General features: G+C 41.1%; 1 protein-coding gene across 8 annotated transcripts in view; it reads left to right on the top strand.

Moving 5' to 3' along the window:
* Positions 1-26,223, top strand: part of LOC104934021 (band 4.1-like protein 1) — a 78,260-nt gene that overhangs the window by 9,877 nt on the left and 42,160 nt on the right. The window contains exon 1 of one of the 8 annotated variants that reach the window (XM_019267274.2): positions 23,004-23,191. The exons of the other annotated variants lie outside the window; for them this stretch is intronic. The gene's annotated coding sequence lies outside the window, so the exon portion shown is untranslated. Of the gene's footprint in view, positions 1-23,003; positions 23,192-26,223 lie in introns of those variants that run through there. 8 annotated transcript variants of the gene reach the window in all.

Raw genomic sequence — 26,223 nt, 5'->3', positions numbered from 1 at the left:
AAAAGACAAGACAAAGGGATAGCCTGTGGGAAAATATTAAACTTCTTTTCATTTCATTTTTTTTAAAATACCAAGAGTATTATAAAAACCTGAAAAATATATTTTATTTAAATTCATCTGCACCTTTAAAGCTCCAAATGGTCTACAGTACTCTCTCTGCACCAACTGCTGGTCCACATGGTCTTCAAAACGAATACAGAGTTTGTATTAAATGTGGACAGTCTGCCTCAAGTGGAATAAGGAAAATGGCTATAATGTGTGAGGCTCTGCGCACCAGTGGTGAATCTCAGCTTTAAAGATGCCATTAGAGGGAATGACTGTCACACTTGCAGGAAGGCAAGACTGTAAGAAACTCTGCTTTAACAGTGTAAAATAACCAGCAGAAGGCTACTGTACAGAGTCAGTTTGATTTTAGTTTGAAGTATTGCTGCTGTCCTCAAGTACATTACATTTCTATAGTGAGGACCTCTGTTGTTCAGAATAGTAAGAAGTGCCATAGAAGACTGTCCAACAGGTTAAAAGCCTTCATGACTTCAGTAGTGAAGCAGATTTGTTGATTTTATAGAAACGATGTCACCCTCATTCTGCTCATCTCAGGAACAAAATAAAATTACACTACTGGTGATTTCAAATTTGTTTTCCTCGACCTTCACACTAGGAAGTGTCGAAATGAAATGCAGCAGCAAAAGAGCATCACCTGTTTTTTGTTTGAGATTTGCAGGTGTTTTATTGCGACTGTGTGAGTTCTTGACAAAATATGAGATGAGAATCATTTCTGCTGAGGAATATGAAAATCCACGAACAATAAAAGCCTCCGGATTCTTCAAGTTATTGTTTTCACTCTTATTTATTTCCCTCAACAGAGTGGGAAGCTCGCACCGTAAAGTGGCTTGCATTTGCACATGTTGCGTAACAGATGAGAAAATGTGGGAGTGAAATGCTGCACTGTCACAACATTGCTGGCATTATATATATTTCTGTTGCTTCTGTCTGGCAGGCTGTACTTCCATTAACAACATATCTGCACACCTGATGCTTTAATTGTACATAAAGATAATTTTACCCTGAAAATAGATGACCCTACCCTACCCTAACCCTAACCCCCAACAACATTTAAACACAATACACTTAATAAAGGGTCAGCAACAAACCTAAATCAAATGTTTCATTTAATTTGGCAGCTTCCTTAATTAACAACATCTTTCACACTTTACATAAGCAGTCCAGGCTGGTGTTTGAGGATGGAGTTGGACTCTGTTTGAGGATGGATAAGACAGGGTTTCTGGTCACTTGCTGTTTAGCCTCAGAGCAAACTTGATTCTGTCTCTACACCTGAGTCATCGCTGCTCATCGTTAGCCAAGAATTTTATTTTGCTGATAAACTGTGTTTTTGACACCACCCTTACTTTAGCCTCTGGCACTCTGTGGGTTTTGCTGGTTATTTTCAGGGCCTGTCTGACTTGTACCTGTCCTCTCAAATGCAGCCAGCCATCATTTTTGAGATGTCTTAGCCGGCCCAAACTCTGGATTTAGATTGAAAAATGAAGGGCAGCCTGGGTGTTTGACTGGAACACTGAAGGTTAAAGAAATGGTTTGACATTTTTGGAAATATACTTTTTTGCTTTCAGACATTATTTAAGTTTCCATTCACTTGTTTTCATGGGTGGAGAACTACACAAACTACAGAAAAGGAGCCAGTTAGTTTACGCTTTAGTTTTTGTGGATATTAAAAAGACAATATATTTCCCCCTTTTTTTACAGTCTTTGTGCTAAGCTAAGCTAAGCCAGCTGCTGGCTATAGCCTTATATTTACAGTACCGCCCTGAGAGTGGTACTGATTTTCTCATATTTCCCAAAATGTGGCACCGTTACTACCCTGTAATGATGTTTTATGAACATACAGGCTGTGCAGCACGCAGCCTCTTCAGTTTTCATTGAAATGACTTTGAAAGGTTTTTAGAACACCTGATGAATGTGACAGATGTGTTTATTGGATGTTCTTTTGAGGCTCTAAATGGGTAAATGTTTATTCTCGCGAAATGAGGAGCTTGTCAGCAATCTGCAGACTCTGTGCAGTTTTTCTTTCGATCCACTTCTACATAGTCTGAACCAAGATAGGCTGCGTGCTGCCATTCGAAATATCAAACAGATAAAACAAATGAGCTCAAACTCAAACACTGTCTCGATGACACATTTGACATTTCTTCGGGATCAATACAGCCCTCACAGCAGCTACAGCCTCATGGACACAAGAACAAATGTACTTGGACGAGTGAAGAGGGGCAGGACATCATCGCTCACTTTTCTGTGTTGCTTCGTGTCATCGCTTAATCCAGTAACACACTGCCTGAAAACCACATTCATAATTCATATTTATTACATTCACATTTTAATATTTCATGTTTGGGGGAGCTTTTCTCACTTATTGAAGAAATCCTTCTTAGTTCGAAGTGTTGATATTAAGCTTCTTCTACAAGAAAAAGTGATGCCGGGCAAAGATTTCACCAGGAAGTCCCACTTTTCAAGGATCAATGTTTATGTAACCCTAATTTATATTCACATCATATTGTCAAACTGGGCTGTCGACTGGAAATAGACACTCCAGAGAGTGAGCAGAACATTCAGTCCAACCACTATTATCTTGTGTGTCTTTCCACTCCCACAAACCCTTGCATGTCCTATTCTGTAGTGCCACTGGCTGCCTGTGGGTGCTCCTGTCAGATCCGCAAGAGTTTTCTTACTGGACCTAGATGTTTTTTTTTCTTTTAGTTTAGCTCTTAAACTTTATTGTCATCAGAGAAGTAATTTAGTACAGGTAGGTAAACACGGAGACATGTCACAAAGCAACAACACAGTTAAGGTAGGTAGCAGCCCTACCAACATAAGTAATTAATACTGTGAATGCATGACTATCTAAATAACATCTTGCTCAAATGCTAAAATCATCAATACATAGGCCTACATACACTCACTGGCTACTTTTTGAGGTACCCAATCTACGTACTGTGATCAAATACAACAGCCCTGCTAAAAATTCTGCCTCTACAAAGATAATAATGTTCACTTTTGATTGGTGTTGGTATTAATTATATGTTAATTATAGTAATTATATGCTCATTATCGAGGTTTGCAGTGGTGTTAGACAGCATTATATTGAGGTGTTTCTAATATTTTGGCCACCCTGTTTACATAAATGAGAGAGTCACAACATTCTCATTCTCATTCTCGTTACACCCTTCAGTATAGTGCACTCCTCCCAAAAACCTCTCCTAAGGCTAAACCTTATTTAATTGTTGTGTTGCCATGGGAATGAATGTTTCACATGATTGGTTTTTATTTGGGAGTATCTGCAGTGGCTGTCACCTTGTCAGCCTGGTCAGGTACAGGTGGTACAAGTGGGTCGGCTGCAAATGATTTTTCCAGTTCTTGCACCCTATGGGGGCTTAATTACTTATTGGTGGCACCGGTGCAGCTACTGTGGCATGTCATTGGTGGTCTCCTGCTGTTACAATTCTCCCTCTTGATTCCTGTCTCCACTTTCTCATTTTCACTGGTTCGTAGCTCCTGTTGATTAAGTCGTCTGTTGATCTTTATCACTGTGCTATCTCACTAAAACAAACTGATTAACACTTTACTTAAACCTGCACATTAGGTACATTCTAAGTAAGATGACCATTTGTTTGTGTCCACTCAGAATAGTCTCTCTTTGAGATTGCTCTACATCTGTTCATACGGCTTCTCACCAAACTGCTTTGGTGCAGGGCAGATAGTTCATGTTGGGTTTATCAGTGTTTTTTCACTGAAACAGCTGCATGCTGGAAATGCTGCTGATAAGAACAGTGAGACCAAATAAAAACACTGAAGTTGGACACTGATAATCTCCAAAGAGCTGAGTGGAGCTGCAGAGGTAATTGAAAATTCCCTTTAGCATTACACATCATTTAAACCATTAATATAAAAATATTAAGCTTTAAGTAAATTCATGAGCCTGGTGAATTTGCCCCAGGCTATTCTCGTGCTATGGCAGTTGAGGGCGTTATGGCTTTCTGTAGCCTTTAGCTGGTAAAATTATAACCGCCATATTGTTTTAGCCTCAGCTAAGATGGTAACAAATGGCCATTTGGATTTTTCAATTGCTGAACAAACAACAAGTTAAATGACTCTCGTGAGGTCTGGATGGGCTATGTAGCATTTCAGTTGAATCAATGCGGCCTCAGTGTGGCCACAGGACTGTGCACTGTTTTCTGTTGGAGCACAGAAGATGAATGAGCTCCACGGGGCATCCACCTCTCTGTGTTTGTCATGTACATCAATCATTCCTTTATCATTGCCCGTCATGCCCACATTCATAATGCATGCTTATTATACTTTCAGATTTTTCATATTTCATGCTTTGGTGTGATTATCCATTTTTCAACAACTCTTGTCCAGTGTGGGTTTGTTGTGTTAGTATGAATATTTTATGTTTGCAGATGGAAAGTACATGGCTTCAGCACATTAAATGTTGTCATTCGTGTGATTCGTGTGATTAGTGAATGAGGGGAAACGGCAGCACTCTATTAGTGCTGATTTGTTCTGTTTTTGCCTTTGAGCGGTATTCAGCGCAGAATTAAGGGCGACTCATTCATCTAATACATCTTATTATATATGAATTTCTTGCTTCAGAAATTTTGCTGAAAGTCACTGTGTGTTTGTGTGTGTGTGTGTGGATGTGTGTGTGTGTGTGTGTGTGTGTGTGTGTGTGTGTGTGTGTGTGTGTGGCTGCAGATATCTGCTGTCAAAGATACTGTTCACCAAAAATTGTTTTTCTTTCAACTTTTGGAGAAGTAAAACAAACCTCCATTTCGGATTCATAACCATGCAAATTAAAGAATATATTTTGATTTAATTTCCTGAAACCTAAGTGCAACTAACGGAGCGTGAAAGCTTTTTAATTCTATAAATAATTCAAGTGTAAAACAGAGTGTGTGTTGAAGTTACAAGGTTTCAACATCAGCACTACACAGCGACTGTCAGAATATTTACTAATCTTGCAGGACCTATAATCCTTAAAATTCATATATTTCATCATTCAACACCTTTTACCTACAACTGTGCCTGACAACTCTGGCAGGTTTCGGGAAAAGGCATAAAAATTGGAAGACTGACACCGTACTTGACAGACCCTGACAGACTGCCTCCCTAGCACACTGTACAATATGTACATTGTCTTGCCGCACTCACTTTAAAGCATTAGGCCCATTAGAGTGTAAAAGCATTAGGAGAGACAGACATCTCAACATCCATAAATACAAAAGAATAATGCTGTTTCTGAGACTGATCTTTGCATCCCAGTGAATATGTGTTATGTGTAGGCATTATAATGTGCACCAAAAGGTTATTTTCGGTCAGAAAGTTAGCTGGGTAAATCTTTTGTGTAAAAACGAATTTCCCCACATAAAATGACAAAAAACTTTGTTTGTGGATACCCTTAGAGTTACAAAAAAATGAATTTGTTTTATGATACTACGCTATGGTTAAGTTTTGGCTTGGCTGACTACTTCGTTAAGGTTAGGGTACCTTCTTTGTCATGGTTTTGATAACGAATACTAAAGGTTATGGGTAAGGAACAATTGTGATGCCTTAAAACAGTGTTTCTCAATTTTTTACTCCACCTACCACCTCAGAAAATATCTGTCTCTCCAAGTGTCACCATCATGACAGATAAAGCAGCACAGGCCGAAATAGCTACAGATAGTTTGTACTTGGAGGCAAGTTTATTCTTTATATGAAGATTATTTATTGTAGACACTTGTAGTGACATGTAGTACCACTACAAGGCGGCTGTGTACCACCAGCGTTACACATACCACAGTTTGGGGACCAGTACCATAAAGATCATTGACTGCAAATAGGAAACCAATCTTGGAACCCACTGGCTATCGTCTGACTGTTCAGCCTCTTGGAGCGATGGCCACTGTTTGTGGGTTTCAGGTGTAGCCAGAGGATATCTGGAAAACAGATAACAGATATCCGGGCTGAGACTTCCCCTGCAGAGCAACTTTGAGTAAAAGCAAATTCAAGTTTCCAGTTATTCTGTCAAGTGCTTAATGCAGTATTGGTTTTTATCTTATGTAACTGGATCATCAAGAATAGAATCAAATTAAATTGGTAGGGCTCTTCCAATATCCAGGTTTACCATATGAATGAATACTGAATATTAGTATTATTAATGTATTATTATTTAATATTATTATTAAAGTTGTTATTTTAGGGCTAAAATGAAGATTTTGGCCTAAAATGACATCTTCTGCCCAAAGGGCACTTTCGTTCGATGGACATCAGGCAAGTTGCACTTAATTTGTCTGGAGAATACTTCATCCATCCACTTTTTGACTCTCGCCTCTCAGTGTCTGTCCCTCCCTCCCCTCTTTCCACTTCATGACCTCTCTGGGCAGTATTTCACTTTCAGTCACCCCTCCAACCTTTCATGATTCTCGTATCGACGTGACGTGGGTATCTTGGCCAGACTTGGAGGGGGCATTGATTAGACAGCGACAGGTTATTAGCCATCTCTTTTGTTTATCCATCTGAACAGACTTGTGCAGCAGTCAAGAGCAGGAAGCACAGTGAAGATCAATGTCAGATTCAGAGCAAGGCTTTTTTTTATCACATCGCATCAATCACAGGTGACTGCCAGTGAGTCACCCCTCATACTTATTTGATAGAATCTCAATTTAACCATCTTCTCAAGGTTATTACAATACCTCTTCAAAAGCCATTGGTGTGTGAGCTTCAAGTATAAAATCTAAAACTGCATCAAATTGTCAGTGAGTGAGGTCTTTTATCTGCAAGGGCTGTTTATTAAGGTCAGGCTGAGCTGAAGGCTGATCGCTGCCAGTTAGAAAGAAGCAAACGTACTTACTTTTTTTTTGCCCTTTGGGTGAATTTGTCCTCCTCTGTGTTTGACCGCCCCAAACTTCTTAGAAGCAGAGATCAACTCTCCAGTGCCAGGAGGATGAAGTCCAATTCAGTGTCTACGCCAACAGCAATGTCACAAGTATTTGTAATACCAAACATGTATGACTTTTGGTGTGGGAGGAAAACAAGGCAGCCAGAGGAGACCCACACAGACACAACAAGATCATGCCAACTCCAGTCAGGAGCAAGCCTGAGATTTGAACCCACGGCCTATTAACAGCCAACCACTACGCCAACACACTGCCAAGTTAACATATTTATTCTCAGTGTTTGACAGTTTCCACGCCATGAAGATGACAAGAATGATGCAAGGAGATGTAATACCATCACTGACACTGATAACATTAGAAACTTAAAGATCTAAAAGTCTTACTTTCTATGTTACCACAAAAAAACAAGGAACTATTGCATCATAGATATACCAGTGTTGCTGCATGCATCAGCATAATTCATAAGTTTATAGAAAGAATCACATGGGCACTAAGGAAGTACTTGGACGTAACGTCTCTACGATAAGCTTCAGATTTTGAAATCTAATATTATATCTGATATAATATTAGAGAATTAGGACAACAAGGCTTTTTGGAGCTAGAGAGGAGTGAGCAAGCAGCAACCACAGTGCAGTGCTCAAATGTAATAGCCTGAATCAATCAAATTAAATTAAAGCTTCAGCAATCAATAGTTTCAGATCAGCAATGGCTCTTAGGACTATGTCTAATTCTAAAGTAGTTGCTTGGAGTGACAAACGCTACAAAAAGGATTATCCAACTCTGCAGCTCTGCTCTGCTTATGTAGCGTTTTTGTATCGTTTAGCTCACTGTTTTGGTTCTGTCTCATCAACTTTGCTTTTTTTTTTTTTATAGTTAAAGTAGAAAACTGTTTTCAGCTCTAAATGCACAGATAGACCCACTGTATGCTGCCAGCTCAGCACCAACCAGCAAACAGAAGTTGGCAACAAGCTGGGAAACATCATGGAGGAGCTAGCAGTTTAACCAGTGAGACAGTTATATTTCTCAGGAGTTGGTAGACCAAAAAGAACTTGGAGGGATAGTGAGTATTGGACTTTGGACATATATACCAGAACACCAAATGCTGTTCTGTGTCTGCTAAATGTGCAAAAGGGCTTTCTCTAACAAAACTGGCAACTGATACTGGACTATAATTTGACACATATAAACTTGATAAAGCCAAGCTGATATGTGTCAAATTATCACTTAATGTGTTGTTAATGGATCCTTTTGGATGTGTTTTGACTGTATTTCTAGAGAGAAAACAAAAGTTTTTCTATTGATTTCAGTGCAGTCATTCTGTCACTAGCAATCTGTGTATTGATTATTAAAGGAACTGCATTTTCCCTGCCCCAGCATTGGTCTTAACATCCGTAGTGGTTGCTGATATTTGTACTAACAAATGAGTGAATAACTGAATACAGTGACAGTCACCTACGGGACAGCTTCAACTAACCTTTCCTCTGATATTTCAGTTGGTTGTCATCTCTCTTAGTGAAACTGCTTCATGCAACAGTTCATGAACCAGTTTCAAACTGGAATTTACTTCAAGATGTGCTGGACAGTTATCGATTTCATGTTTTCAGCTCCGTGCTCCTTGCTCAGAGCCTGACTGACAACTTCTTTAACTATTCCAGCATGCACATACTCACCTTGAGGCTTTGGGGATATGACTTTGGAATGAAACTTGAGCATGCTGAGAACTATTTGTTCACAGGTTAAACTGGATAACTTACTTAACTGTTATTAATATGCTAATGATATTCTGGTTGTTGTATGACAAGGATTCTGTGAATACTGCAGACTCTCATTCTTGTCTTGTCTGAAACAGAGTTCAGAACACAAAGTAAAACTAATGAATCTGAAACAATGTGTTGGCTGTCCTTGAAGGTGGATTGAGGCAGGTTGCTTTGCATGTTTTACAACTGTTCACAGATTTAAACACTCTTCACTTCACATTACAATAATTACTCTGGTCAGCCACCCCTAATACAAGCCATTGTAATAACCATGTTTGGGTGTAATTATGTGCTAGAATTATAGAGATTCATTAAAATAGCTGTGATCAGGAAGAAGTGATTTCGTTGTGAGCAGATAGCATGACAAAGTGATATCTAATTTCAAAATAAAAGACCGGCCATATTGGCACACTGTTGTATTGGTCTAATCCTAATTTATACACTAGTCATGCAATTTAGACTCCTCTGCATCACTGTGGCAGACAGTGCCTGGAGAAAGGTCTGGCCAAATACCCAGTTTGGAGAAACAAGTCTACTTAGATGGTTGCATTTCTCTTAGTTGGCCTAAACAATCCACAGTGTGTGTGTAAGAGACAGTGAGCGTCCACTAGCACTAAATCCCCTCCACAGACAAGGCTGACAGGATAGATAGCCATTTACGTACTGTACAGAGTGCTGGGTCAGCACATTCAGCCTCTCTTATTTCAAGGAGGCAGGCTGCCAGCCATTCCATGAAAGAAAGAAGGACAGAAAGGTGTTTTTGTTTTGGTGTGAAGCTGCCCCTTGTCGTTGCAAGACTACTACTAGCTGACTTCCAGTTTGCTGGTGTCCCGCCCACAGCTACTGCATTAAAGAGGCTGAAAGAGATAAGCATGAATACAAGGTCATGGACTGAGTCAGCATGCTCCACCAGGTAGTACACTTTTTACCTTCATTCTGCTTGTTGGACACATTTTCTTCGAGTTTCATGAATGTCTTAAATGTTGGATGTGCAATCATACAAAGTTCAATATGCCTCATTGCACCTAGTGGTGCAATATTAATGGAATAACACACGCCAAGACTAAATTTTTTCAGTTCAGTTTTCTTGAAACTATCAAATGAGGGTGAAGCTGGGTGGCCCGAACCTGTCACAATGAGTGAAGGGAAATTTGTAAGATGGGTTTCAAAGGCTCCATTTATCAGACACAGTGTCTGGATTCTGATTAATCCCCTCAGGCAGCAATAGTTCTGTTTTTTAACCTGTGTTAACAACAAAAAATTAGCATACAGTTTTTTCCAAGGCCTGTAGAACATGCATTCCTCTTGTATTCAAACATGCACACCTGTCAGTCAGCAAGCCGTCAGTTCCGGAGCCATATGTCTATCCTGGAAGACAAGCCACCAAGTGCTAATTAACCAAGTACACAAGTTAAATAATGTCTTAAAGGTCCAGTGTGTAGGATTAATTGCAGCACCCTTGGTTTACCCTCTCCTTCTTAAAATGAAATACTATGGTGGAAACAAAAACATGAAAAACACAGCCAGTCTTTAATTTGTTTGTTGTGGACTACTGGCATGGCGGTGAAACATGGTGAACGTGGAACATGACGACTATAGATATAATAGGTTCATTTGAAGGTGGCAGAAACATAATGATTCTTAGTTCAGGTGATTATACACTAATGGAAACTGGCTTTATTAATGGTTAATGAATCATTTACTATTACTTTATATATCACTTATAAGCCATTATTAAAAACAAGTTTTGGGTCCCAGCAGGACGTGTTGGCTATTTATCTTTTTAGCAGAGTATGTAGCTCATAATTTTTCCAAATCTAAGCAGTCGTGTCACCGTTCAAATGCACTGCATTTGTTACTACATGTAAAGAACACCTCTATTCATCAGGTAGACTGCTCCAATGGGCCATTTGACCTGTGACCTTCTGGAAAACTGCTGCAGAGTATTTATGAACCCATTTATTAGCTGCTGTATACATTAACTTTTGCATTTGCCAAACTGACACTTTCTGCCCTTTAGACTTGACGTCTTACTAGGTAGTGAGAAACACACAAGCTTTTATTGATGACTGCAGGAGGTTTTTCACAACATGGCTACCCCAAAGTTTTTGTTATTAATGAATCATGAATTATCTATAAGCTAGAGATTAATCCATTTTTGAATTCTTTATAAAGGCTGACCCTTGAGTGTGTCCTACCCCAAAGGAATCCCTTCTATGTCACCTAGACTAGCAAACTAGTGCAAGATGCATTAATATAGCCAAATAATCAGAAATTGAAATAGTGTTTTGTTTATGTTTTTGTCTGAAGGCAGTCTCAAAGTTGTGGGCAAAGCTATGTAAAAGGAGCTGGAAAAAAGCCCCTTCCTCTAGCAGTAGTTGCGTTTCTTTTCTCCATCTAGCTCCTTTTATAAGTGTCACAGGGCGGCTGTTCATGTCTTAAGGAGGACACAGAAGTTGCCTTTAAGCAAAGGAATGCATTATTCAAGAGGAATGCACACGGGAATAAGGAGGGGAATCATAACCAGCAAAGAAGCTGCTGATCTGAATATCCTCTGATAGCTCGTAATAAACAGAAGCAAACATCAGTATGAATGTAGAACATCGCACCACACATAAGGGACTTAAACATCGACAAGTCGCATCACATGATAAGTAGCTGCTTGTGCCGCAGAGTATTCTCGTAGATAATTCAAAGGGTTTGGTGATCGTGAGGAACTGCAAGTAGCATGCTTGCCGCACTCAGACCCTCCTCTCCTCTTCAATTATTCACCCACTCAGGTCAGCCCTTGTTTAGCACAGATTGATAGATTCTCTAACTGGCAGGTTTTTACTAAAAGTTCCAATTATACCCCGGGCTAAGGATAAGCATATTAAACAGGAGATTGTGTGTAATGCTTTCTGCGATCGATCTCTAAGGGTCTCTGAGGGGACAAGCGGCACAGGAGAAGAACAGGGCAAGCCACACACACACTGCTGTCAGGTTCAGATTATAGCCGAGGGCACGATTTGGTCGAATTAGAGACAGAACGCCCACCTAACACCCACTGTCAGGTCAGCTTAATTGAACTCAGTGTGACTGGCTTCAGTAGGCACCAGTCCAGACCTTCTGTGTGCTTCTTACAGAGCACCAGAGGATCTGCATCAGAGACGTGTCTGTGTGGAGAGGATCTGTCAGCTCTTTAATGTTGTAAAAGAGAGAGAAAAAAAGTGAATTTTGCATCTCCTCCCAATATAAGATCTTGTAAGCCTGTAAGTTTTTATTTACTCATCCAGCAAATACGACTCAACCTTCATTCGGAGTCGTGTTTCTGCCCAACCTGATGAACGTATCCATTATTTGCTCTCTTTTTAGCTCTGTTTTCGGTCCCTGAGGGAAATATCTGATGCTAAACTCTCCACTGTGCTCACTAACTGTGTCTGTCTGCTGTTATGTGCTGAGCAGGTAGTGTACAGTTGTTTTTTAGAGCTTTTTCCACTGAAAATAGCTGCAAAGAGAGCAGTGAGAGTGAACCAAAACAGCAAACTAGTGGGCCAGACATCTAAACAATGAGCTGAAGCTGAAATTGAATAAAAGCTCAACAAAGCCAAGTGGAGCTGCAGATTCAACTGATTATTTCTATAAACCCTTCGTAGAGGCACGCTGTTTTCACACGCTGTTTTAATTTGTATACTGTTATGAACATATTGGTTATAACCACCTCAATCCGTCAAACGGAAGTCTTACAGCATGGACATATATATTTAACATTGCAATTTTAAGCATGAACCATAATTTTAAGGTCCAGTGTATAGGATTTAGTGGCGCCTCGTGGTGAGATTGCATATTGCATCAACTGAATACTCTTTGCCTCATCCTCCCTTCTAAAAGCAAGTAGAAGAAACTATATTGGGAGCAAGACCACCTAGACCTACCTACCTAGAGCCAGTGTTGGGTTTATCTGTTCTTCTCTATTATTTTAAGGCGATTATACACTAATGAAAGCACATTTATACATATTTATTTTCTGCCTATATACTTATATATACTACTAAATGTTGCTCAGTGAACCTTTAATTATACTACAGATTATAGTAACATATTTATTTGGTGAACTATTTGGCAAGATAAGACTGACAACTGTGACAAACAAAATTTTTGTCAGATGTTAGCTAAAGAACAAAGTGAAACTCAGGCTGCTGTCTGGTTAATATGTATTTATTATTAATAAAAGGCTACTGTTTTCATTTTTTCTTTTGTGTACCTTTCTAATGGTTTAAAAGGGAGTGGACTGTATGATTTTGGTGTTGAAAAAGAGAAAAATGAGACAATTAACAGCCTAGCCTTAGCATCATATCTTCAGACAGTTAGCTTGCAGCTAGCTTATTTGGCTTGTTATTTCATGAGTGTTAATGACCGAAGGCTGCTGGATAGTGAACAGCAGTTGTAATCTCCCACTTCAACCTTTACACACGCTGGTGTCAAAACTCATATCTCACTCGCTGTGAACTACATTTGTCAGTTTGTCTGTAGAAAAGTCAGTGTAGATGCTGACTTTGCCTGGCTAACTAGTCTGAAAAAGGTTTGGGATTTGAAATGGTGAAAATAAGCCTGGAGTTTCATTCACTGAAATGTGCAGTGATGGTCAGAAACATTGCAATGAGATGAAGTCTCTCAGCCTCATGTCGTTTAAAGCTTTGCACTAAATATCTTTACTTCTTCTATCAATGAGGTGTTTACCTGCACAGTATGACAGATTGTATGTGTATTTTATTATTGACTTTCATATTGCGCTCAACGCAAAACATCAGGAAAGAAGATGGGGATGCTTGACAAGAAGTGCACATCTCCACCCACCCCTCCAACTCACACACACACACACACTCACACACACACACACACACACACACACACACACACACACACACACACACACACACACACACACACACACACACACACACACACACACACACACACATACACAGAGACTGATGCAGAGAGTTTCCTGTGCCGCAGTGGCTCTTGGCATGCCCTTAGTGGGAGGATAGCAGAGAGTGGATGAGCATGCCTTCATATAAACACAATGCAGCAGCTGATGTGTAAGTGTGTGTTTGACTTCATGTGTAATCTGCAGCAACAAGATTATGGCAGTCCAAGTGTGTAGTGTGTGTGTGTGTGTGTGTGTGTGTTGTTTCCAAGTAAACAAAGTCAGAATTACAGTAAGTTGTTTCAGCTTCAGAACCTGTTTGTGCTGTGTGAATATTCTGTGTATGTGTGTGTGTGTGCTTAAAAAACTCCCCTGTGTAATTTCCTAGTAGGAATGCATGTCCATGGAGGCTTGTGGAGAGAATGCTGAGTGTCCCAGTGTGAACTCTAGTCAAATTCTAGAGTAACGTCACGTTGCATAACTGTGTCAGCCCTTGGTCTGCTTCTCCCTCTGGGGTTACACTTGGAATGTTGTTTATCTCTTCCTGATAATATAAATTGCGACACGCTTCTTCACATGTATAATAGTATAGCATAAGAGACTTAAGGTGGCTCTGAAAGCCTTCATACAGGGGATCTGAGTTAGGGGGGAATTCAGCCCACTCCTTCTTAACTTGTCAGGCTGTTACATTCACTGTGTGAGAGTTTAACACTGCAGACCACGAGAGCCAATAAAAAGTAAAAAGCAGAATCACTTCCTTTAGTAAACATCCCACAGCTTGCCCAAGGATGACTCTCTCACTTGGATTTGCTGCAGATGTAGCGACAGCTTTTTAATTTTATTTGCAGAATCAAGGATGGCTCGGGCTTAAAGCAGAACAAGATAATGTTCAAGTTTCATTGATTCTGCAAGTGGGTTTGTTTTCACAGTGTGGTTCATTTGCAGGGGTGCGTGAACCTTTTACATATCTTTCATGAAGTGTGTTTGAATCATAGATGGCTCGATTTCCATATTTCAAACTGGAGAGCTCGTTATCCACCCAAACAATGTCAAATTAAAATGTTGATATTTTGATATTTTGTCAGGGTCAGATTTTAAACTTGTTAAAAAATGAAGCACCATGTTGTTCTCTCACCATCACTGCCTCACACTGCATTTCCGTCCAGCACATTTAAAACAAGACTCCCTGGAGTGTTGTGTGTTTTTCATTACTTTGATTTTTTTCTTCGCACTGAAGTCGAAAAGTCAAACTTTTTTTGATTATTAGCTTTCATCCACGATCAAAGTCACTGTGAGATATCGACTTTGATATTCAGACTGTTTTCACGTTCCACACACCATACTGTAGTGAATAATTGATCTTTCATGTAGTTCAAAAATCACCTTTCTGAAGTGGAAACCTCTGTGTCCAGTGTGGTAGATCGTTGCAGCAAGGATGGGCTTGCTCTGAGGTCAGTGTGGTCTAAAAAATCTGAAGCTGAGATGTGAAAATCTTAAATGTAGAAACTGCAGGAGCTTGTGTTTAACACGAGGGAGTAAAAACACTTCCTCACTGTCATAACAACAGCGCTGTTGTGCCTTTTCCTTTCCCTGGTGCCCTCCATGTGCCACACGTCTCTTGTACTGTACACATTTTACACAGTCTTGATGAATTCCACTTCAATGTGAAGGCTGAAAACTATCAGGAGGCGATTTCCTTAAAAACTGAGACTCTCATATATGAGGTATTTTGATTTTATTTGCTTTTAAGCACTTGAAATAATCAGTACAATGTGCTGGATACTTGCTGTCTGTTTGCCTCTGGTGTAAATAAGTTAGTTATAATAAGATTCCCTGTAGACATTTAGACTTTATTAGAGTCTTTACTCAGGCAAGGCAACTAAGTGAGACTTCATCTTTCTAATCTTAATTAAAATAATCAAGTCAGTAGAAGTCTGAATGCAGCAATGGAGGCTTCACTTTGAATTGTGAGACGGCTGAAAACAATGCTGCCTCAGTCTTGCTCTCTGTTATAACCAGGTTTACAGAGACAAATGAAGGCCTTTTAGAGTCAATCTCATATTCAATTTGGTTTTTCAGTGGTGAACAACACAGGAACAGTCTCCAGGCCCCCCCTCTTTGATACAATACCCATTGTTTTGCACCTCCGAGGATGTGTTGAGAAAATACCAAAAATGCAGAGTTTATTCAGCCGTGGAACACAACAGAACCACAGCTGCTCTATCCCTGCAGCTACAGAAAATTAATTGAATGACAATTTTGCTAATCAGTTAATTGTTTAAGTCTTTTATTGAGCAGAAATGCTAAACATTTGCTTCTTAACTGGTTCTCAAACATTAGGATTTTCTGCTTTTCTTGTCTTCTGTCATGCTGTTTTGTTTTTTGACATTTAAGTCAATTTGCCAAAAACATAATCGATTATGAACGGGCTGGAAATAATACTCGCACCCTTAAAGTAGGATTAGCAGCTAATAGCCACGTAATTCAACAAACCCTATTGCGTCCTTTGAAATAATGTATTCTTTCTGTGCAATGTCTTAAACATCTTTATAGATGAAATCTGTATTTGAGTGCCCATGGTCTGTAACTTTGACTTCAGTGTGTTTCTACGTAACACATTATTTAGCGCCTGCTGGCAGGTTATGCCACAGATGCTGAACAGTCCTGCGGGCTGCCCAGAACCTGCTCTGTGTTGCTTTTTAAGGACAAGCAGCAGAGGACATTTTAAGGAGGACAGATCGATGGCAGCGACCAGCATGCTGTGGCAAATCTCACAGCAAACATTTGTAACAGAGCCGCACACGTACCTAGGTACACTGAAACACACATTTGCCCTTTGTTAAGCACGTTTATCTGTGCGCCACCTCATCTAGCGGTTCCTACAGGAGTTCAGGTACTAGATGATGTCTACATTCAGCTTCTCATCCCCATTGACTCCTGTAGAGCCTGTGTAGATGATGCTCTTTTATGTTGGGCAGCTGATTCTTGTTTCAGAGGGGTTTGCAGTGTTGGCAACAGTGAGCTAGTGCTGAATAAAAAGCCTAAGACATCAAGAGGCTAAAACCAAAAGAAAAAGTTTGAAGTTAAAGGCTGGAGATGTTTCATACTGGAAGTTGCATCAGTTTGACACATCTTATTTTCCAAAAAGGATTTAGTAAAAATCAATTTTCACCTACAAGCCCTTATGTATCCAATATTTTGTTGAGTTTCCTGCCGCGAGAAGACACCAAGTAACACATTTACAGTGAACAAAATATTTTTAAAAGAAGCACAGCTCAGTACTACTGGTAATACAAAGGTGAGAGAGAAGGGGAGAAATCTCTACTAAAGAAATAACAACATATCCCTGTCTGCTTATTTGATATATTATATTTGTTGACAGTATTTGAGTCCCAGTTGATTTGGCAACACCCGTGGTTACTGTGGTAACAGCAAGGGCGGTTTACATGTGCAAACACTCCTTGAGCAGCTGCTTTGTCAGAGGAGTAACCCTGCATGTTCACAGTGCCAAACAGCCAAAACCAAACAAACTAGTGTGGTTCTAATGAAGAAGTGGGCCGCTCCACACTTCCCCAGCTGAACTTTCCTCAGGTTAAGCAGCACCACCAAGATGCCCTGTTTTCATGAGCAATAAATTGAAAGGTCCAGCGTGGTAGGTTTAAGTGGCAATTAGCAGTGCCGATTGCAACCCCCTTGCCTCGCCCTCTTCTTCCTTGTGTGAAGGAGAAACTGTGGTGGCTGTGAAACACACGGTAGAAGTTTAGATGGCTCGACCTGCAGTAGAGCAGTGTTACACTAAAGAAAACAGTTATGAATATTAGATTCTATTCATGCCATATTCTGCAAGTGAAGCACCATACATCTTACACACTGGACCTTTAATGCAGCTCTCATATATATGGCTGTAGGAGAGTGAACGTAAACAGTGAGGCTGATATCAGTTAGATCAGATTACGAAAAGATGGATTACATGCTGAATGTTTTCCCGCGAATCCCTCGTTCCTCGGAAAGCGTTCTGAATTCAGCGTGGAAATGGTGGAGCAACAACATCCACCATATAGAGAGATAATCCCTGGATGTAAATAAATGAAATAGATTGAACAGAACAATGACAACCATCAAACACCAGGCTTGACTATGCGTAAATCTTAAAGATGACGACTTTAAACAAAAGGAAAAGATTGGTATGACACAATAAACACAGCAGCTGATAGAGAGAGCTCCCAGCCGAGCAGGTGGAGCACGGAGATGTTGTTGATAAACCGACGCCTCGCTAGAATTGAATGTAGCCCAGTGCAAACTGTAAATGTCTTATCTTCAGAGTGCAGTCATAGCCCGTAGTGATTTCACAGTTCACCGAACGTCACGTTCCAGTTTGATTTTTTAATGAACACAAACCACAGCTCTCTGTCCCCCATTCGCTATTATGAAATATTCAGATATTTCATTGGCATTTGTTTTGACTGCTGATTTTCTTTTTTAGAAAATCTTTCTTTCAATCAATTTTTTTTAGATAACTTATTCAGTCTAGCTTCTTTGTCACATCTGTGAGGCACATTTAGATTTCTGTGAAAAAAAAGTGGCACATCTGTGTCTGAAAAACTTGCACATTTGGCCCATATGTAGTGTTTATGAGTAGTATTTTTAAAATCCAGTTTTCACACATTTTTAATCATCGAAATAAAAACAGATTCATTTATTATGCTTTTTATTGAAAGACAAAACACTAAACATCAGGAGCGCTGTATGCCTCGTGGTGCACTGTAAAGCGTTGTGTAAATGCTCACAAAGTGACTGAACTCTTTTGCTCTTTGCAAAGTAAACACATACACGCCTAGCAGCTTCGTTCCCGGTTGTATTGCACAGAGTCAGATACTGTCAGCTTGGCGTTCATGTCCTTTCCTGTCCGTGTCAGATGGGGTAAACGACTTCACAGCATCATTGTGTCCAGCTGACAAGCAGAGCGCTCACCACCTGGTTATCAACACAACCCATAAATGCTAAGCACGCCGAAGCTAATATTAAGCCCTGATGCTCTGATGATTTTTTTTTTTTTTTTAAACTAGTCTCAACCTCGGCACATGATAATTACATGTCACTGTGACGACTTCCACTGTTATTACGGAGTGCCGCTGCTGGGTTGCACCTGCTGAGATCTATGCAGCTTTATCTGCGTGCTGTAATGGAGCTGTTAGCAGATAACACGCTAACTGCTTATTATTCCAGGCCTATCAGATCGCAAAGGGCATCAGGGAGAAACAGGAAGAGAGGGAGAAACAAGGGGAGAGAGAGAACATATCTGCTTCAAACGTGCCTCCTTCTAGACCTCGTGTCTCCATCTGCGGTCAGGATCACCGACCACCATCTGTTTTACATGTGAAGCGCGATGCCGATTACCTTGTTTGAGTGGCCCGGCTGAGGTGCTTTGTGGTTAAGGGTCTCAAGGCCCGGTTATGAAGAAAACCACCCTGATCACAGAGACATTAATTAGTTGATTGGACAGGATCCTTCTTTTCACAGCTCAGCCCCCCCTCACAGTGCTCCAGCCCGCCACATAGAATACCATATGGCATGGCCTTGTGCCACCCTCTCCCATGGGCACTGGGGAACGAGCTTCAAATGGGCCATGACAGGGATAGTGGGTGATGCTGCAGGCTCTGTTGCCATAGTGTTTTGTGTGAAATAATCACTTCGTTGTGGATCTGTGTGGTAATTTGTTGCAGAGACACCGCACACGTTGTCTCCTTTCCCCTCTGGCTTATTGTGTCCTTATACCGTCGCGGCACTGCGGTATTTTGCATGCGTGTGGTAGAGCTTTAGATAGCCGTGCCGTGGCTTCATTCTCTGCATCTTGGCATGGAGAATGTGAATCGGCCCATGGCCAAAATATTTTGGAATGTGCGGCTCTCTCCTCGGATGATGGAAAAGCTTAGGCCTGGGGTGTGTGCGTGTGTGTGTGTGTGTGTGTGGAAAAGGTGGGGAGGAACGTAGGCAAACAAACACTCACACACTGACTCATGCACTTCAGCGGCTGCCACTTGGTGTGCACCTGCAGCATGCCAGCCATGCTTATGCACAGGCCCACAGTCGCTCTACTCTCCTCTCACTTTAAGCAGTCCATTAGCCAACAGCAGCTGAGTGCTGCTCTAGCTAGCTGGGCAGCAGCAGGGTGTGTTCAGCTGGCACAGAGTGCTGCCACTGGGAGCTCGCGGGAGGCCCATTTGTGCCAAAATAGCTCGCGTCCAGCAGCCCTCTTAAGTTTCCCGAATTGTTCCCATAGGAGCACACTGCAGTGTCTTCCTGATCGGTCTTTCTTGAAAGTCTGCTTCCATTAACATTTAGAGGATTGCTGCACAATGAATCACCTCAGGAGGGAAAGGTTACTGCGAAGTGGAAATATTTGTAATGTAGTGCGGTATAGTTTTGACAAACTCCAAGTAATTCTGCTCTGATCACAAATTCAATGAGATTCTTACTCAAGGCGTACTCATGAGAATCCTAACAACACCTCCAGTGTACTGCCAGCTGATCCATCTTGATCCCCTGAGATAAATACAGTAAAATAATGTGACTATAACTCAGTGCGCGATGAGTCCTGTTGTGAGGGCATCCCTGACATCCACCATTTTCCTGTTGATTTATGGCGTTCTCTACGACTTCTAAGGGTGAAAGGAAATTGGAAAAACCACCTTCGAGGTGACTGCTGTGTACATAAATGGCTAGCTCGGTGTTAGGAGGCAGTTAGTCGTGTCCTTCTTGCGGTAGATATCCGAGGCTCGTGGCTCAGTTGTTCTCTCTGGATTTGTTCCCACAGAGGACAGCTCTTTCTGATGAACTCTGTTACAAGGACATGTGTGCCTTGCAAAACGCACTTGAGCATGACCATTAGCATAATATTATGCACATGCAGGTTTGACATGGGGTTTCATTGTCACTTTCTTGTGCAGGGACAGACGTAGTGCCGAAATCTTTGCTAAATAAAAGCAGTCTGGGTGTGTTGAGTAAAAGTGAAAAGAAGTGGATTGACCTTGAATATATCAGAAAAGGCATGAGGAAAACATCACGGCAGATGAAAGCGTTTGCCCCCCCCCAGAAACACACCGAGTTGAAAAGCACATCTTGTCATTGGAAATTGATCAAAATGGATCTCTCGTCTGAGACAGAGCACATTTTAAAGAACCCCCGTTTGCAGATCAGTTTTCCACCAAAAACGAAAACTAATCTGAGCCTTGCGCCAGCCAGGCTAACACTGGGAGAAAACAAAGCAGGTATTGTGTCGGTGCTTGCAACAGGATCATGAGGCAAGACTTGCAACTTCCCGGTTGGAAAGGATTGGTTTCACAACAGACTTTGGTATTTATCTCACTGTTACTATGGGCTGCAGAGATGCAAATATATGTCATATATCCAGGAACAGAGTAATGACATGGATGAATAAGTGTGCTGTGTGTAATCTGCTTCTGCTCACTGAAAATAATTATCATAATTCTATGCAGTACACCAAGGCAAGTTTGCCAAAACTTAAATAAAGAGAGCACAGACAATCCTTTACATATATTGAATAACTGTACTGGGATCATCCTCTCTCTGCTTTTTGTCATTCAGATGTCTGTCTTAAATGTTTGTTATGACAGGACTCTTAATGAAACAGCCAGTGCTTGATTGTTATTTGGCACCACTACTGAATAACCTGAAGAGTTGTGTTGGAAAATAATCAAATCAAATGTTATTATTAAATATGCTCATATTAAAGCTGCACCTATCAAGAAAGTACAACAAACAATTATATGTAGGGTGTTATGGGTCGCTTGTAGTGACAACCATAAAGAATTATTACCCATTTCAGCATGAATTTCCCCAGTGTGGGATCATTAAAGTCTGTCTTGCCTTATTTCCCCTCAGCCCCGCAGAGCTTTCTAGTGTCTCTCAGCTCATTGTTTTGGAGTTACAGCAGCTTTACTAGTTTGGTTCATTCAGTGGTGTTTGCATCAGCAGCTGCTATCAGTAAAACAATTTAAAACACTGATAAAGCCACTGCACACTCACTGCCAAGCACAGAAACACACAGGCAACGTTAGTGTAGCATTTATCACATAGAGAGCTCCATATTTTTCTCAGGTGTTGGTGCAGAGCAAATCAAAGCTAAAAGTCCAGTGAATATTGGACTTAGATTTGTTGGGTGGCCAGACACACAACTCTAAATGAGTATTGGATATCGACACAGAAAACTGTCAGCTAACACGTTCATCATATCAGATTTTACAAGGTGATGATATTCCAGGGTTGCGTTAACAGCATTCACAAATCAATTCATTCAGGCGATGCAAAGGCAACACCAGCACAAAGTTAAAAACCTCAGGATGTTTACTAAGCAGTGTATTAGTTAGCATTGTTTATGCAGTGCTGTTGTGTTTTACTATATATTTCTAGCAGCTCCCTAGGAAGAATGTTGTTGTAACTTATTATTATTATGAGCCCAACATATCACATTTCCATCACATCAGAGTGCATATCTGAAAGGGCTTAAAAGCTGGCCTGGGTTGTCAACAAACTGATTGCGAGGCAGTTGATTTATTGCTGCATAAACATGAACACGGTGACAAAGTACAGTAAAGAGAAAGAAAAGCTAGAGGTGTGTAAACACAACGCAGTAAAAAAACAAAAACAAAGCGACAATAAATATGACGTTTAAACTTAAGAACAGGAAGAAAGCTAAATTAATATAGACCTAATGCAGAAAGCGAAATCAAAGGGAAAGCGAGAGGGTGTTGCATGGGAAGATGGTGTGTGTGTGTGTATGTGTGTGTTTGTGTATTTCTTCAAAGGGAAAGGAAAAATGTGTGTGTGTGTGTGTGTGTGTGTGTGTGTGTGTGTGTGTGTGTGTGTGTGTGCCATGCTAAGTCAAAACTTCAAGCTGTTCGGGTCATCAGACGAGGCCTGTATGAAGCCGTCGAGAGATGTGGATGCATTGACAGCTTGACTTAAAAAGTGTTCGCCTCATCTAGTGGTGAACAAACAGCATCATGTCTTTGGATCTGGTGAAATATAGGCCTCTGAAGTATCTTGCGTTATACTGTAGGTTTAAACTTGTGAACTGAATATAAAGTGGTAAGGGAAGGGACTTAAAAACTTGATTAGACTGCCTTTTGACAGTTGCTCTCCAAAACAACAAATACAAGTGATATATTAATTATCAGCATCTGAAAAACGGCCATCTTTTTTTTTGTGATAAAACAGTTTTTACCCGTGCTACACTGAGCAGTAAAAACGCTTGCGAATAGATTCATGCTGGCGCCAAAACCGCACTGACCTGTTTGTTGTTTGTTTTTTGTCATCAGCACTTCACAAAGCCAAGAAGCAGCTGTATGCAGCTCTAAGCTGCAGGAAATAATTTCCCCACTCATAGATTACAGTGGTGGAGAATCTGGTTTGGGATGTGCAACCATTGTGACAGTCTCTCATTAACTGGAGCACAGCGGAGGCTTCACGCCGAGACAATTACACACTGGCCTTTGAGATTGTGACAGCGCTTCTGTGACACGGACCGATAAAACAGGAGGCACATATGCTCGCGCGTGAGTATGTGAGCAACATTTTATGTGCATCTGATGAGATACAAGTGTGTTCTTCATTGTTAGTACAAAGTATTCTTGTTTGGTGAAGAGAGTTTGAGTCTGTGCCAAGAAATACTAATGTTTCAGACATAAAATGGGCGGCGAGAATGAAACTGCTGGAAGACTTGTTTTGGGAGAGACTTTGACAATCGTAGCCTGAACACTCGCAGGAGACAAAAGGGGAATATTTCAAAAATAAGTGTTTGAAGGGTATTGCCCTTAAGTAGCAGGGATCTGTGTGTGTCATCTTTATGGTTCTAAAAATTGAGCAGAGCTTTGGCAGTGCCCTTACAAGCCAACAAGCTTCGTCTTGCCACCATGTGTGTCTCCCTGCCCCCGAGGCTTCGCGATGATGCCTCCAACAACCGCCCATGTGCTCCCTCGCCCATGTCCTCATTTTCTTGCTCAAAACTCCCGTGAGCGTGCTCTCAGACTGTTATGTTTCCCTTTAGATTCGCTGCTTTTGTGAATTTATTACCAGTATCAGCTGTGAGAGGAGGAAGTGTAAAGGGAATAAAAACTTTGCATTTGTAGTCCCTGTGGTGCGCAGCGTCTGGCAGCTTCAGGGACAGACCCGTCAGCGGTTTGACGTCCTCGTGCATGCACCAGTGGTCCCCAGCACAGCATGAGAAAGGTCAGCTTCTATTAGACGCACTGTGACAGAATGATGTCTCCAAAGTAATTTATACAGAGCCCGCCTCTGGCTTTTGCTAATTCTGCTCTCTATCTGCGACTATGTGTGTTGATATTCATCTGAGCGCGGGCACCTTTAATTCAGCCGTGTGCCAAACATTGTGCTGCTCTGCGTTCATGATATCTAGACAGCTGAGAGGAAGCTGAATACTTGTTATTACGACAGCTGCATGATGGAAACATGTTTTTTTTTCTTTTTTTTCTCTGGGGGTGATTCCAGACTTCTGCAGGAATGTGAAGCTTGAAGAGTCATGCAGTTGTTGCGGCTGTGATTTACTTTAGCCTCAGTCTCTCAGGCGTCATCTGTCAACCACCATCAGCTGAGGCTCACCCAGGAAATGTATGCCGTGTTTCCACTGCGTGTTACAGCTGGACTTGACTTACTTGGAGCTATTCTTTTATTGCCTTCTTTGGCAAAAGTTTTTTTTTTTGTTACTAAAAGGGTGGAGACTGCTACAGACCACTGACTGAGCGACACAGACATATTGCACACCGACCATAAATTGTGTTTTTTTTATTCACTCGACACAGATTTTGCCAATGAAAGGATCTCAAAAGGGAAAGAATACCCTCCATTGTTCCTACTGTGACTATCGGCAAAGAATCCTGCTTCCATTGAGAGGCTACCAGCTGTAGAGGAAAACAAAGCCGAGCCGTGCAGGGGAAAACATGACATTAGCAGAGTGATGGGTGGCAGGGAAAGGTGTTGCGGCTGCATTGTCGTCTTAGGAAAAGAATGCCACTAGAGTGGAAAAACACATTGCATCTCTTAACGCACAGTGCTTTGTATTTAGGAGCTGGGGGCGATGCCTGAGTGGCTTCCATCAGTGTTACAGTGGAGCTGTCAGTGTGTATGACAGGCAGTATGCGCGATGTCGGTGAATGAGAGCAGCGTCCTTGAGCCTCCCATCCTTCTCTCTGTATGAACTGTCACTGACATACTGCAGTGTGCCGTGGATCAGTGAGGCCGAGGCGAGTCATACAGGAGCAGCGCTGCTTTCAGACGAAGTGCCAGAATTGTTGACAGCATGATGAGGTGTTTACATTGTACTGCAGACTATTGTATTTGAACTGTTTAAAAGGAAACATGTGAGGCCACGATGGAATACAGTGGAGTCGCTGACTTTTTCCCCAAGCACCGCCATAAGGATGATGCGAAATGAGTGAAATGCTACCAAAGCGAATTCATGGATTGCCATAATTTGCTACAGATATTCATGTGCCCCCCCCTCAGAATAAATACTGTAAAAACACTGACTTTCCAGTTAGCTCCACCATCAGGTTTCAGCTCTTCTGTACTTTGATTTATGACCAGGTACCTGCAAAACAAAATGATAACGATTTTTGAGTAATTATTTTGAGTAATTACGATAAAATGCAGTTATACGTCATCTTAACAATGAAAATGTAACATAAAACATTTAAAAGCGTCACAACAGTCAGACATGTTTTATCTCATACTTTGGATCTGAAGTGTTGTAAAGTTTGTGAAGTTAGCGTGCCTGCCCTCAGTTCCTGTTATACAACAGCTGTTGTCATGTTCTTCATAGATCACTCAAAAAATAAACTGAATACAGATAAATGCGCCAACGCACATGCTGCATTGTCTGGTTCCAGCTCTGACTATGACAGTTTAAATATTGCTAAAACAAGAAATATCAATATATTATTGTTATTTTGGGGTGCACGCTTTACAGTTTGTTGTCCCTGAGATTTTTAAATGTTGTAAGTGGTTGCCACTGATGGCAGCCGTCACTGTCAACCCGTGCTGAACGATGAACTGCACGAGTGCATCATCGGTTTTCTACAAAGAGTTGAGCATACTGTTGGCAATGTGCACAATGGAATTTTAAGCTTGCTCTGTGGTTTTAATTGAATAGAAGCTTTGGAGGTGCTCCAACTATCTGTCACCTAACATTGTCTTTGCAGAAAATACGGTTTTAACCTGAATCCCTGAATTGAAATAACTTCTTCCACTTTGTGACTGTATTTGATCTCAAGTGGGATTCTAGCTTTGTGTACCTGTAATCTAAATAAAATCACTTTAATCTACAGTATCGACTGCGTCACCGTCACTTCCATCCAATGGTAATACTGTAAATTCTTTGTACTTTTACTTAGCAGTAATGGTGTCCCACTCGGACCATGTTCCTCTACCCCCTCACATCATTGACACCCGGTTGGCCCCGGTGCTTCTGCTTCACTTGACCATGCAAACATGAATCTGACCTTAAACTGGAAGGTCAACACTCGAATCTCCCTCGCATCAAAAATGCTCATGAAGTGCGCTTGCAACTGTG

This window comes from Larimichthys crocea, chromosome I (assembly GCF_000972845.2).
Source record: "Larimichthys crocea isolate SSNF chromosome I, L_crocea_2.0, whole genome shotgun sequence".
NCBI lineage: Eukaryota > Metazoa > Chordata > Actinopteri > Sciaenidae > Larimichthys > Larimichthys crocea.
The sequence above is the reverse complement of the archived record's forward strand: the minus strand, read 5'-3'. Positions and strand labels throughout refer to the sequence as shown.